This window comes from Nilaparvata lugens, chromosome 2 (genome assembly GCF_014356525.2).
Source record: "Nilaparvata lugens isolate BPH chromosome 2, ASM1435652v1, whole genome shotgun sequence".
Classification (NCBI taxonomy): domain Eukaryota; kingdom Metazoa; phylum Arthropoda; class Insecta; order Hemiptera; family Delphacidae; genus Nilaparvata; species Nilaparvata lugens.
In genome coordinates, this window is record NC_052505.1 from 35,053,705 (window position 1) to 35,067,479 (window position 13,775).

The window sequence follows — 13,775 nt, forward strand, 5'->3', positions numbered from 1 at the left end:
GTTATTGTCCCCCGGCGTGCGATATTATGAGAGCTAATTGACAGTCGGGTTACGCCAGATTCCACCAATTAGCTGCTACATTGAAAATAATCACGATTACGTGAAACAGAGAGAGAGAGAGAGGCCAAAACATTGAGGAAAAAGGGGAGATAGATGAAGTTATATGGAAAGAGAGGAACTAGAAGAGGCGAAACGAAAAGCGTCAAACAGCGAGAATAAGAGTGAAAGAGACAATGAGAGAGAGTGGAAGTGAGATTGGATTGGATTTCTTCATTTGTGAAAATAACAATCTACATAATGAGAGAGACACAAAAATTGTGGAAGAAAGAGAATGAGAAAAAGCAAGAGATTGGAAGGAGATAGAACTTGCAAGAGAGAGGACCAGCAAGTGCATAACACGTTTTATACGTGGTATAAAGCAGGGAACGTACCAAACGATGCTTTCCTCTTTCCCTATCATAGGAAGCTATAATCGACCCGGGGTTCTGTCATGTCACTAGCCAACGCAGTCCTGGGTACTGGGCTTCCTCCCACCCTTCATCACCACCACTCCAATCACCACACTTTTCGAATCTCCTCGGTACAGTCCCATAACGAGCCACTTCTGTCAGGATTATTGTTATCGTTCCAATTTAGTGTACGACTTTCCGCCATAATAATTCTCCAGATCGAGGTGGCAATAAAACAACCCGGCAAAATATCACTCCAAGAAATATTTATTTCTGTGACCTTCGTACATTGTCCGGTCCGATTTACGAGTTTGTCGTTAAGTCAACCATACATGTACACACGGTACACACTACATTATCATTAGATTGAAGTTATAGGCAGTGAGAATACAAGATATGTCATGAACTTGACATCATTATATTTTTCCGGGGAGAGCATTTAGAAGTTCTAATGATTATACTGCAATTCATTATTAATTCCCTTGGAGTATTTTATGAATGAAGATGTAAATTTTTGGATCAATCACTAACTGCTAACATTTTTTACTTTTCACTTGACACATCATGACATTCATTCAACATAATATGAACGATACGCACATTTGAAAAATGTAGTCAATACATTAGGGTACGAACATAATAGATAGATCAATGTCTATAGTTTTATAAAATACGTTGAAACTTGGCCCTCCTTCCACAGCCGCGGTAGACTAATCTGTTCACACCTTGAAGTAGTGAATATCATAATAACATAGCTAGAGACCCCCTGGGTTGAAGAACTCGCTCATGAACTGTTGTATTGGTCTCTGAGATCCGCAACTTGTAATTATAAAGAGTTGGTGAGAATTATTATGGAAACAGTTGAATATTTATTTTACAAATATGATATTACGGTAGTAGGTCCCATGGGAATCCTATTCCAATTGAAGAAAACTTTTTTCCGCTTCAAAACTTTTGTCCGACATCTTGGATTCAACTTCATTTTGAATCCAGCTTCATTCTGATTCCAACTTCATTTTTTCGAATAAGAAGGTGATCATGTGATACATGATTTCGATACAGAATTAATGGCGAAACCCGCACATCGATATCTCAAACTGTTTCAATGATCTCAACATTTGAAGGTACTAATAAATGAATGAGTACGGTACATTGTATAATTAATGTTAGTCAACACAAATAGCTTCTAATCACATTTTGACACCTTGAACAAACAAAAATTGTCATCACAACTGCTATCAGAATAGAATAGATAAAATTTAATATCGGGGGACCGAGCTTTGCTCTGGAGTGTAAAAGCATAGAAAATTTGTATCGAAAGATTGAATTTATAGTTTATATCAATTCATTCATTTTCTCAGTCGTACAATTATTTTTACAGTTATAAATGAGGAGGCACAACAGGCTTATGCCCAAAACGGTCCCTTATCAAATTTATACTACAGTCCAAATCAAAGTCCAGGTTGAGCTACTATCACTCATCAAAATAACAATTTATTCATACTTCAAAAAACAAACACATCATCAATTACAAATAGATATACTATGAATTCGATTTACTATGTTTGCTACAATATTTGTTAATATACTGTGTACTATTCTACACTAGTAGTTCTGTGAACAGTAGACCTCGCGCAGTTATAACGACGTCCCAAACCATAAGCACATCCACACTGATACACTAACTATCTATTTGATCAGATCATGCTTACACAAGATTTAATTATCATATAACGCTTTCCGGCATTTAGCGCGAGAAAACCAGAAGACATCTAGGCGCCCAGACGAGCTGTTATATTATTCTTTGCATGCTATTCAATAGTACATAAAAATTGCATTCAATGAGGCATGCAATGAGGAATGCAATTTATAGTCTTCAGACTCTGTTTTCTTATGTCATTAAGGCTTTTGAATGATTTAGTAAATTTTTTATGATAGAAATCTTAATAGATGAAGAAGAAAGTTTTTCTTCTCCAGGAAATTAATATTAATGAATGTTCAAATTTTAATACAATTTAAATTATTTTCTATGTGTCTACTAATTTTATTTAATTAAAGGTAAAAACTATCCACAAGATGAATCTTATAAGGCAAACATTATCTTTCCTTAAAGTGAAATTTTCAATATTTTTTTCTGTTATTGTGTTATAAAGTGTCTTGTTTTATTCGGTGATAAATTCATAATTTCAGTTGATACTAGTTTTTGGACTTGTATTTGTAGGTAAATCAAATCATAAACTCTGGAATGTTCATTTTTAATTAAGGTTCTGAGCAGTTTTGGGCGAATGCCCGTTATTTACACTTGGATTGCGTCCTATAGTTCATAAATAATAAATAAAATAAATGTTGGCTGGCGCATAAGTTTCCAACAATACTAGCCGAGCTACTATATGAAAAATTATATATTTTGATTTCGCAAACCAAACGAAAAATATCATATAAGTTAGCATCATTTCAATTTGAATTATTTGTGAAGAAAGATCCATTAATTCTGATAAAAAGAATCAGTAGTTTAAAGATAAAAATCTATATAAAATGAGGATTCAAATAGAAAGAGAGAATTTAATTAATTGTAATCAATAGATAACTCCTGTTTTAGCTTTTGATGAATTGTAGGAAGAGTTAGAATTTAATGCTGTAATACATTTATTTACAGCGGTTCATGTGTGTCCCCAAACCAGCTTCTTGTACTACCACCCCTTTGGTTCCGCAACTTTATGTAACACCGCTTCAAGACACCCGTTCAGACGACAGGTCTAGGGACGTAAGAGGACGCCGCCGTCAAGCCAAATTCAACCGGTAAAAGCTCACCGCCAAAAACAAGGTACTGTAACCCCGACGATAAAGCAACGTACAGACCAACGAAAGTGCAGTGTAGTGAAACAAAGGTTCATTCGAGAATGTCAATCAAAAGTGGGGATTCAAAATTATTATGAAATGGGTTATATGGGTTACTATCGACGAAACTTGGGTTCAACGGGCTTTTCTTTCTTGAGTAATTTTATGTTGAAGTTAATTATTTGTTATTTGATGACTGATATTGTTTGGTTTTGTGACGTATTGCTATCTAATCGGGGATAGTAATGCGCCCCCGAATCAGACGAAGAATGTCACCAAAGTAACATGAAATTATTGTTTCTGTTGTTCGATTTTAGTTGCCAATGTTTATTGAAGCTGTTTGTATTTTTCTAGTATTTCAAATTGTAGTGTTATTCTATAGTATAAACCTATTAAATCAGGCATGGCAAGATTAATTGAAGTTTTCTTGACTCTAGCCCGTTCACCTGCATGAACTAGGTATAGACTCAGGTATTTTCTAGATGTGTCGGCCTATTTCTAAATTCTAAATTTTATTCAAAATTATCTTCTTTATCATATTTTAAAAAGTGCAGGCACATGATTTATGATGAACAATTCTATAGTCTGATTTTCCCTCTAATATTGACGTATGAAGGAGGCTTCTTTTTCCTTTTATATTATCCTTGAAATGCAAAATTTCCAAAAACCTTGTATATACGTCGACGCGCAATTTAAAAAGGAACATAAATGTCAAATTTCATGAAAATCTATTACCGCGTTTCGCCGTAAATGCGCAACATTTAAACATATAAACATTTAAACATATAAACATATTAACATATAAACATTTGAACATATAAACATATAAACACATAAACATTTAAACATTTGAACATTTGAACATTTAAACATTCAAACACCTAAACCTACTTTGTTCCAAATTTCGTGAGAATCGTTAGAGCCGTTTTCGAGATCCGTTGTACATAAATATATACCCATATAACCATATATATATATATATATATATATATATATATATATATATATATAATATATATATATATAATATATATATATATAAACACAATGAGGCATGCAATTGCTTTCTTAATATAATAGGATTCTATTCTAGCACAAGTATTAATTAAGTGTATGTTACAGACGTTAACGGAAGCGAGTTGATATAGAACTTATGAATAATGTTGTGTATTATTCAGCTGAAATCATGTGTCGGCGCATAAAGTCTGTCTGTCTGACAATCTGTGTGACAACTGCCAAATTGTAGCATCAGCTTCTTTGAATGAATATAAAAATTACAGAAATAGCCTGCGAATAATTCCAGCTGACTGATAAAATGATAAATCAAAACACATTTTTTTCTTATGCACTTCCAATGTTATTTTTATATCCTGAAAAAAACACGAAGGAGTCAGTCAATTTTGTTGTCCAACGAACTTGAACTGTATAAAGGTTTAAAGAACTCGTGATCAAAATTTGAAGCCGATTGATCAATTCTTTCTAAAGTTCTTGTCGAACATACAAACAGACTGAAAACGACTTCGGCCTCTAGTAGGTCAAAAGTGAGAACTTCGTTAACGCTCGTTCAATAACATAATTGGTGAATAACAAGAAGTTCTCAAATCACAGGATTATCAAAACAAAGTTCCGTCGAAATCAAACGTATAAACAAACACGCGCAACAAACAGCGGCCGCGTGCGCTTCTCATTACATCATGAAAAGTACAAATACAGTCTTAATAGACTGTATTAATATTATTATCATTATCATGGAGCATCGACTTCCATTTAAATATACATTGTGACGCGCGTGAATCTGTACACAGCTGTATAAAAGAAAACCAGAATAATTCTCTAAAAAAGAAAACCAGAATAATTCTCTAAACATACAAATTGTGTTGTATATTAGTAGAGCATAATTCAGTTGTTGATGAGCCTTTCAACGGGCAAATTTCTGTATATTTCACTACACTCACAACGATTACTGAAGTCAGAACTCATAATTAATATGCGAATCAATCAATGAATACTTCTGGGATAACCACATGATGTACAAGGGTTGATGACCTTTCAAATCTCTCGACGACTTCACGTTCTTTGAATACAAGGTTGCTGATTGCGGAGGTACCAGAGAAATACTCCACCAATCAAAGGAATCAATCTGAAGAATATCCAGTAAAGTGAGCCAAAGGTGAACTCCTCAAGCTATTGAATTGCGGTATGCACTTGGAAACCTTTCTAATATCATATCGCTTGAATCGACGATACTTCGAATACAAGTTCTATCAATTGTGAGAAGACGTCTTGGTTTTCAATGGAGAATCTTTTTCTTTGTACAGTGCTGGGGATCTCTGCAGAGTAAATTCTGTTCGTGCAAATTAGTAGTATGCCTTTGAATCGCTCAACGAGTTTCCCTTGATAGGAAAATTGACACCAATTGATAAAATCCTTTACTGTTATTGAAAGATCACAATATGATTCTCATTGAGGCCACGTTCATTAGATGTTTCATCTTATCCATTGTATAGATTCTTCAGCTAGGAAACGATATCAAGAATCAGGAAACACGATGGAGAAAATATCGTATATCAAGATCATTCTTAATAAAAATTCTGCTCAGATTCCAAGCCTTTTGTTTTAAGTGATAAGAATCTTCTATCTTCGACTCCAGGATCAATGTGGAGCAACATTTTGAAGAATCATGGAATCTACTACAAACTATTTCTGATTCGCTTCAAGTTATTGCACCTACGCGAATTCATATCATGCTTTGCGTCTCATCGATACATCCACATTCAGACCAATACAACTTCCTTGAAAGGCATACCGTACTTCACAAACCAGGTAACTTTAAAATTCATCTCTTATCCAGTAATGTATTTTCTATTTTTTTCCTCATGATTTTCATGGAGGAGTGAAAACATAAGAAATCAAAACTTGTTACTTGAGCGTACTTGTTTTAGCTCAATGAACTGTGGAGTGAAGAAATTTTATAAATAAGCTGGATGCTTTCTCCAAATCTAGGAGAATGTCGCGGTAGATTCATGAGAACCAATGAGCGCATCACTTTCCCATATTCTCAAACAGAATACGATTCCTACTAGCCTACTGCAGCTTCTATAGCATCATATAATATTGACTGATGTAGAAGGATTCACTGATCAGGGAGCAAGCCAGTGGAGGTTTGTGTTTCTGCTTTCATGGTTTGTTTGAGCTCTCAACCAATCAACCCATGACTTTGAGTCACGCGTTTGCGTTTGTGATGTTGACACGTAGAATAGTGATGACAAATGACAAATTGGTATCGATAGTGTACGCTATAAGACTTTATACTGAATTCTTGTATAAATCGATAGTGACAAAAATATTCTAGTTTATGAAATCTCAATGCGTGTTCTATGAGCATCATATTTTTTTATCCTTGGTATAATATTGGATACCATCTGCTCTCAATTTGACTTGAGATTATGTTATAATTAATCATTTACTTTTTCAAAGTATTCTTTACTTGATCACTCACCAAAAACTGTATTTTTACTCTATTTTCTTCAATCGTGTGCATAAGAGAGAGTCAGACTGGTTTTGTCTTTCATTCCTATGAGGAACCACACCATTCAATCAAAATGCTAGTCAGTTACTGACAGATGGCTGCAATCAGTTACAAACTATGATATCTCTTCCTATTTAGTGATAATAATCTTATTGAATAGGTGTGAATATTATCATTCACTGAACAGTAAGCTCTTGGAATTGGCGTAAAATAGTTTATTGAACAATTTTCAATTTTTATCTACCCAATAAGCCAATAATTACAACTAACGAAAAACACAATACATTGAGAAAATAAATTCCAATTTTATCACAAGTTGCTTTCAATTAATATCAAAGTCTACAGGATAAACTATTCAATCTCAAAAATTGAATTGAAAACAAAAAAAACTCTTTATTCTGCTCAAATAATTGTTCAAATGTGAATAAATATGTCATTTTTCACATTTGTTCAAATGCAAATAAATATGTCATTTTTCACATTTGTTCAAATGTGAATAAATATGTCATTTCCCTAGTCTATCTAATCTTTTACGATTTTAAAGAGATAATAGGTGATTTCTTTACTCAACATTCTACACCTGATCCTGATTATTCGAGCACTAAATTTCAATGTTGATTTCATATTATCCCAAAATTTCGGAATTTAACTGAACGTATGAAGTAGCACATTTTCTTGAAACGTTCGTAACGAATCTCATGAGCTTTTAGATAGCAATAATGTTGGAGAAGGGTTGAGCTCGTCAGACAAGCTCTTTCTTGTCTGTCCGTTGGAGCGTTTAATAACAACATCGACCTTCTTATAAGATACTAGTCGGCGGTGACCAAAGTTTAAACCAGAAAAGCCATTCCATCTCCCCATATCGAAGGGACGCTCTTCTATCTATCGTAATGGCAACTTTTTCCAAAGAACCACCATCAATTTCCTAGATCCCACTCGTTCCAATCGATTCCGACCCTTCTTGTCTAGAATTCTTCTGTTTTATCACAGTCTTTGACGTTGATGCACCAAATCTTGTCGCAACTTTGTCTATAAAATGTCTCTGGAAACTATACAAAATAAGCTCTCTACTATAGCCTCACATCCTCGTCGTATTAGATTGTTTATTCCTCAGATAAACAAAGAAGAATCCTGCAATAGCGGCTTTCTGTGAATCCTTGATACTGGGAATGTGGTTGAAAAGTATTTCCGCAACAAATAAGAATACTGGGCCTCTTTCAATATCAATCCAATTCACAGTATAATTGAGTTCTAGTAACCATTAATGGATTCTTCTTATCATTAAGTTCACGGAGGAATTGTAATAAGTATTTACCATTCCGCATCAATAGCGGTATCGTATTCCTTCAAATCAGAGATGGTATCATATTTTGAATTGAGGAGCTGCTCATGACTGAGAGTGGAGGATGATTTCCAACAAACATTCAGGACGAAACCTAGTCCTGGAGTTGAGAAAAAATGTGAAAATGGAAGATCCTAATAATTAATTCGGCAAAAAATGTGCTCGAATAATCAGTTATTTATTTATTGTTGATCTACGAAGTGTTCTGATAACTTCCTGAGCATTATTCAGGTCTATAAGTTATTCTTATGAGAATTTAAGCATTGCAGTGCCCTACAGAATAACAAGAAATATTCTTTCAAACATAATTACGGAATTGCCGTATGAGAGTGAAGAAGATTGCATAGTTGATATGAATACTTGAATGAGGGAATAGACAATATTGGGAAATTAGAAATCTGTAAACAAATTTTATTTTCTTCTCCGAATTTCGGGATTTGTTTCGTTTGGTTTATGAAATTTATTCTCATGAGTTAAGGTGATCTTAAAAATGTCATAAGAATCTCTCTCATGATTGAATAGAATGTACAAGATTCACAAAATTGATATTTTTTACTTATCAAAGTCAAGAGTTAAAGAAGAGAGCATTATATCCATTTTATGTGCATCAAAACCTTCTTTGCTTTCTAAAAGAGCTTCTAATTTCTGTAATCTCCATTCTGGAAAGTGTTAAAGAGTGTTCATCATCTCCACTTATTTCGCATTTTGACTACATAATTCATCTATCAAGATTCCAATGAGTTGATTAACAAGACAAAGCCTTTTCGCTTTGAGAATAATTTAAACGTGCCAAACTCTCAGTGAGGCTTCATTCACATAATGTTTTGTTTCGGAAATTTCCGTAGATTGAAAGCCTTCCACGAAAACTTTGGAAGCAGACATCTTTTTGAGATAGCTTTAATTTGGAAAGTTCAAATTTCATCAGAAGTGCTTGAAACTGGAAACGAGTTTGGAAGTTTAATTATAATGGTGTTGTTTTTTTCAATATGTCTGTTGTAGCTGATCTATTCCACCGCCTTCCACAAACGGCAAATTGTTCAGCGATTTCTATTTCCATTTACTCGTTCAAGGGTGCTTTTAATCCCCGATCGCTCTTGTCGTTCCCTCACTTTTAAACGATCCGAACTCTTTTCTCATTATCTTCCAATTACGAAGGATAGATTTGAATTGGAAATGGGAGAAGAGTAATCGAAAACCCCAGGATTCCAAGATTTACACAGCGAGGATATTTGCCTGAATAGACGGGTTTATGTTCAACACAGATGAGCACAGCAAGGGATACAAGGATTTTACTGGCTACAAGGGTTGATGAGTAATGCAGTGAATAGATGTATTGATGAATGTTACATCTATGTTTGAACTAGCTGGCAACCCGAGCTCCGCAAGGGTCTATTCTAAAGCTTGACAAACTGGAAACTTGACGTAATGAAGAATATTGAAAGTAGGCCTAAAACCATCCTCGGCTAATTAAGAATCTATATGCAAAATTTCAAGTTAATCAGTCCAGTAGTTCAGACGAGATGATGCGTCGAACATAATTTTTCTATCCCGTAGGTGTATAGGCCAGTTCTTTCCTTTATTATAGTATAGATGATACTAGCTTCTGCTTGGCTACTTATTTATTGGAACAATTTCACTTGTTACAGTTTGCATATTTTATCTTGATAGAACTCTATTCCCTGTTGGTGACAGTTTATCAGTCATCTTTATGAATGATCCATGTTCACTCTTCAGATATTCAATCAAGGTACAGTGAAATTTTAATCATCCGAATCAGTTGGAATCGGAACCAATTCGGTTAATATTCGGATGATTGGATTTTTCACAGCGTAAAATTTAGATAAGAAAACCTCCATTGAATATATAGTTAGATTTACTTCAATTATAGCCGGTTGAATACTTTACTGTTTAAATTGAACTTCGCTGGAAGAGTGTTAATGCTTTTTGAGCATATTAAAAATTCGAGGGCCCATTCCACATACCATTCAACGCATCACTGTTGAAAGTCAGTAGAACAGTTTTTGGCTGAGAATGCTGTTTTCTCCATACTGTAATTGTATTATTGGTGATAAAGAATCATCGAATAGATTAGAAAACTTGTGAAATCTTTGATGAATCAATAAATATGCAAAAAAGAATAAATTTCACTATGAGTAGGCCCTATTTTATATTTAAAAGCATGAGGGAAGAATGATGGTGCAATAAATAAGCTGATCAATAGTAGCAAGCTGCTATCCAGTGTATGGTGGACGTTGCCCCAGCGATTGTTTGGCCGTTGCGGGGCAAGTGTCCAGGGTGCATGTCGGCACTCGGCAGGCGTCCAATGGAATAGCAGGTGCCGGACCGGGAATGCCAACCATTCCTATATTTGCGACTGTTGTTATTCGTAGTGCGCGCTGCGTCCAGCTATTCGAATTCTCCGGGGAGCTCATGGATGAAGCTATCGACAACCTCGCGTTCGATATAATTTGAATTCCGAATAACGTTGCCAGCTAGCACACTCGACCTGCTCTAAATTCTAAGCCCCTGACGGAAATCTTTGGAGGTTTAATTGTTTCAGGACAGGAGCAGGTAGTTTGTGGTTTCCTGGCCCGAGACAATCAACGCTCATTGCGAATTGATGAAGCCCGCTCTGATTAGACTCGGTCGACCAATCGTTACTTTTACACAGTAATTACTACATTGATTCAGCGACATTACTTCTATTCTATCCATACACATGTTCTGACACTGGAATGATATTCTATGCAAATAGCCTGATTTTCATCAGTGTAATGTTGGATAATTCAGTGGTTTTAATCGTGTGAATGACTAATTCCCTTTTGGTAAGGAAATGATTCTATCAAATGTTGTGAATATTATTGATGTAATTGAATAATTAGATGTTGAGGTCTGCAAAGTTCATTGATCCAATGGACTCTGCAACTATTGGGACTGCGTCATTCTATTATAACGAATGTGGTGAACTTTTTTATATTTTGGGGCTGGGTGCGTCATTGGGCTTGGGCACTTCTGTATTCAGTAAAGTTTTATTTCATTCTATTGTAACCGGTGGAGGTAATTTTAATCCTACACCACACCTGACATTATTTCTGAAACCGGAGATCCTATTCTAGCAACTATAGTAACTACGAGCCAGGAAATTCAATGAAAAATACTTTTAAAATTTAACCTCAGGTTTATTGAACTCATTAACGAATCAATAGAAATCATGTCAAATTTTCCAACAGAGTTACTCAGTAACTGATTCAGAAAAAGAAGGTGTATTCAATTAATTTAATCTATACATTTTGGGAACCTGCTAACTTGCTGCATTTAAATTTGGGCCTCGGTCATTCTATGAAACTAAATTTTGAGCTTAATAAGAAAAACAACAAAAGTTTGGCACTCACCATTTTAACAATATTCAAACTTGGACTCTTCAGAAACACTCACATACGCTTTAATAAAACTTACTATACTTGAACTCACACGCACAAATAATTTTCTGATTCTACTCCTACTAACTATATAAAATTTGCTTCCCTATTCATCTAGATAAAATTACTGATAGCTGGAAACTTAACAATTTGTCCCTCTGAATGGGAAATGGGCCCATTCAGAGGACCGAGGCTCGCACACCGTTACATGTTTTCCCAGTTACGTCTAAATTCCAACTGTCGCCTTTTCACTGAAAATTATTCCCCCTCTACGAGCGTTGAGCATAACTTCCAGTGGAAAAGCCAAAGCTGTAAAAAGGTCAATGGTCGTACAATTCCCAAATACAGTAGCTTTTTCGACAAGAAATTGAAACTGCATTTGAAAAATGCACGAAAATTGCTTTAATTTCGACAACTAGGCAACAAGTTAGCAAATTCAAACAAGACAGAGTCAATTCTCACACTAAAAACGCAGGGTTCAACATACAGTTAGAAGCAAAGTTCATTTCAGTTCAAAAACCTGAAAAATAATATAAGATACACAAAAACAACTACAATACTACCCTCTCAATATCACACTATTACACTATTTTCTTTACTATATTTACCATGTAGCTTACAACATATCATAGCACTGTTTTTGATCTATAGATATTGTATCCCATGAACTGTACCTCAAACTACTGAATTTCATGAAGGTAGAACTGTACATCATTTTTTTTCATTGCATGAGAACGAGTTTATAGTGTCAAAACCACTTAATTATTCGAACTATTTTATTAACTAGCTTCGAATTACTGCAACAATGAATTTCTATGTTCCATGGTGTTGATAGTTGGTGGCTTGACTAATATAATCTATTAATATTGTACAGATGTACACCATATTATATAAATCAGAATCTACATTATTTGCAAATAGACACTGATATCTTTATGTTTATAGAACTAATAAGAATGTACTTTTACAGATTGACTGACTGAGTTGTTATATTAGTTTAAATTTCTGTCGATACTTGTTGAATGAACACTCGACTTTGAAAATTTGACATTTTTTATCATTCAAGTTGACAATATTTGGGATGATCTCGTTATTTGTCGTATAAAATACAAACTTACATAATCACATTTTCCTGTGCAGGCTATGAAGTGACTCCATCAGTGATTTGCGACCTTGAAAAAAGATTGAGATCGGGTACCTCTTGGCGGTAACTGGAATCTCTTCAGGTAAATAAAAATTGGATAATTATGAGCTGTTCAATCCCTCAAAATGATTTCAAATCCCTCTTCCTCATTGTATTTTTAATTATTTTTAAGTCATTGGACCAATCATTAAAATAATTCACAATCGTTTTTGCTCATTCGTCAGTGATTTACATGTTTATCGATTGACTATTATTCTATTAGCTCATTCAAACTCCATACATGAAAACTTTGTGGAATATGCGAGCATGCTTACTACTTGACAAAAGAATGTTATTTATTTATTTATTGATAATTCATCCAACGAAAAATGAATCATGCATTGACTATTCAGTCCACTTGGATTATTTGGCTTTATTTGTGATCTAAAGCACATTGCTTGAAAATGTATTTATATGAGCATATAACTCAAAATAATAAAATTTGTTAGTCCTTCCAAATAAACTGTTCGTTTTCACATCTTATATTGGAAGCCCCAGCTATCGGGATCATTGTTATGGACGCTTCCTGAGGGATGTTCGAGCTAAGGGATATTTTCAGCTCACATATGTCTGGTCTACTTAAGTGCAGATCCCTCTGAGGCTCCCATTTCCCCCAATAAATATTCCAATTCAATTTCTCCCCTTATCCTCTTCCTACAGCTTACAACTGCATGTATAATATATAAACACAGCCGATGTCATACTACGACTGCTGAATTGGGATTTATTGTCATCCCACAGTATCTCCCCTTGTTTTTATTAGTTTCTATAGAAGGCGTTTGAAGGCTCAAATTAGGAAAACTAAGCCTAAGAACAAGCAACTGTAGGTCGACTCTTGACCGTTCCATTATGAACTCAAAAACCTGGATCAAATCTTAAATATTGGAGATAAATTCATTACTATTAGTTCAAGCGATGATAAATTATCACTAGTATTTCTTATTGGTAGTGAACAATGGATTCAAAATGATGATGTAGTAGCTGAAAACAATTTTAAAAGTATTTTTGAAGGAAA

General features: G+C 34.5%; 1 protein-coding gene across 1 annotated transcript in view; it reads left to right on the forward strand.

Moving 5' to 3' along the window:
- The first annotated feature begins 12,712 nt into the window (after positions 1 to 12,712).
- The window catches only part of LOC111043531, a 172,183-nt gene continuing 171,120 nt past the window's right edge, over positions 12,713 to 13,775 (forward strand). The window contains exon 1 of the mRNA XM_039421095.1: positions 12,713 to 12,803. The gene's annotated coding sequence lies outside the window, so the exon portion shown is untranslated. The remainder of the gene's footprint in view (positions 12,804 to 13,775) is intronic.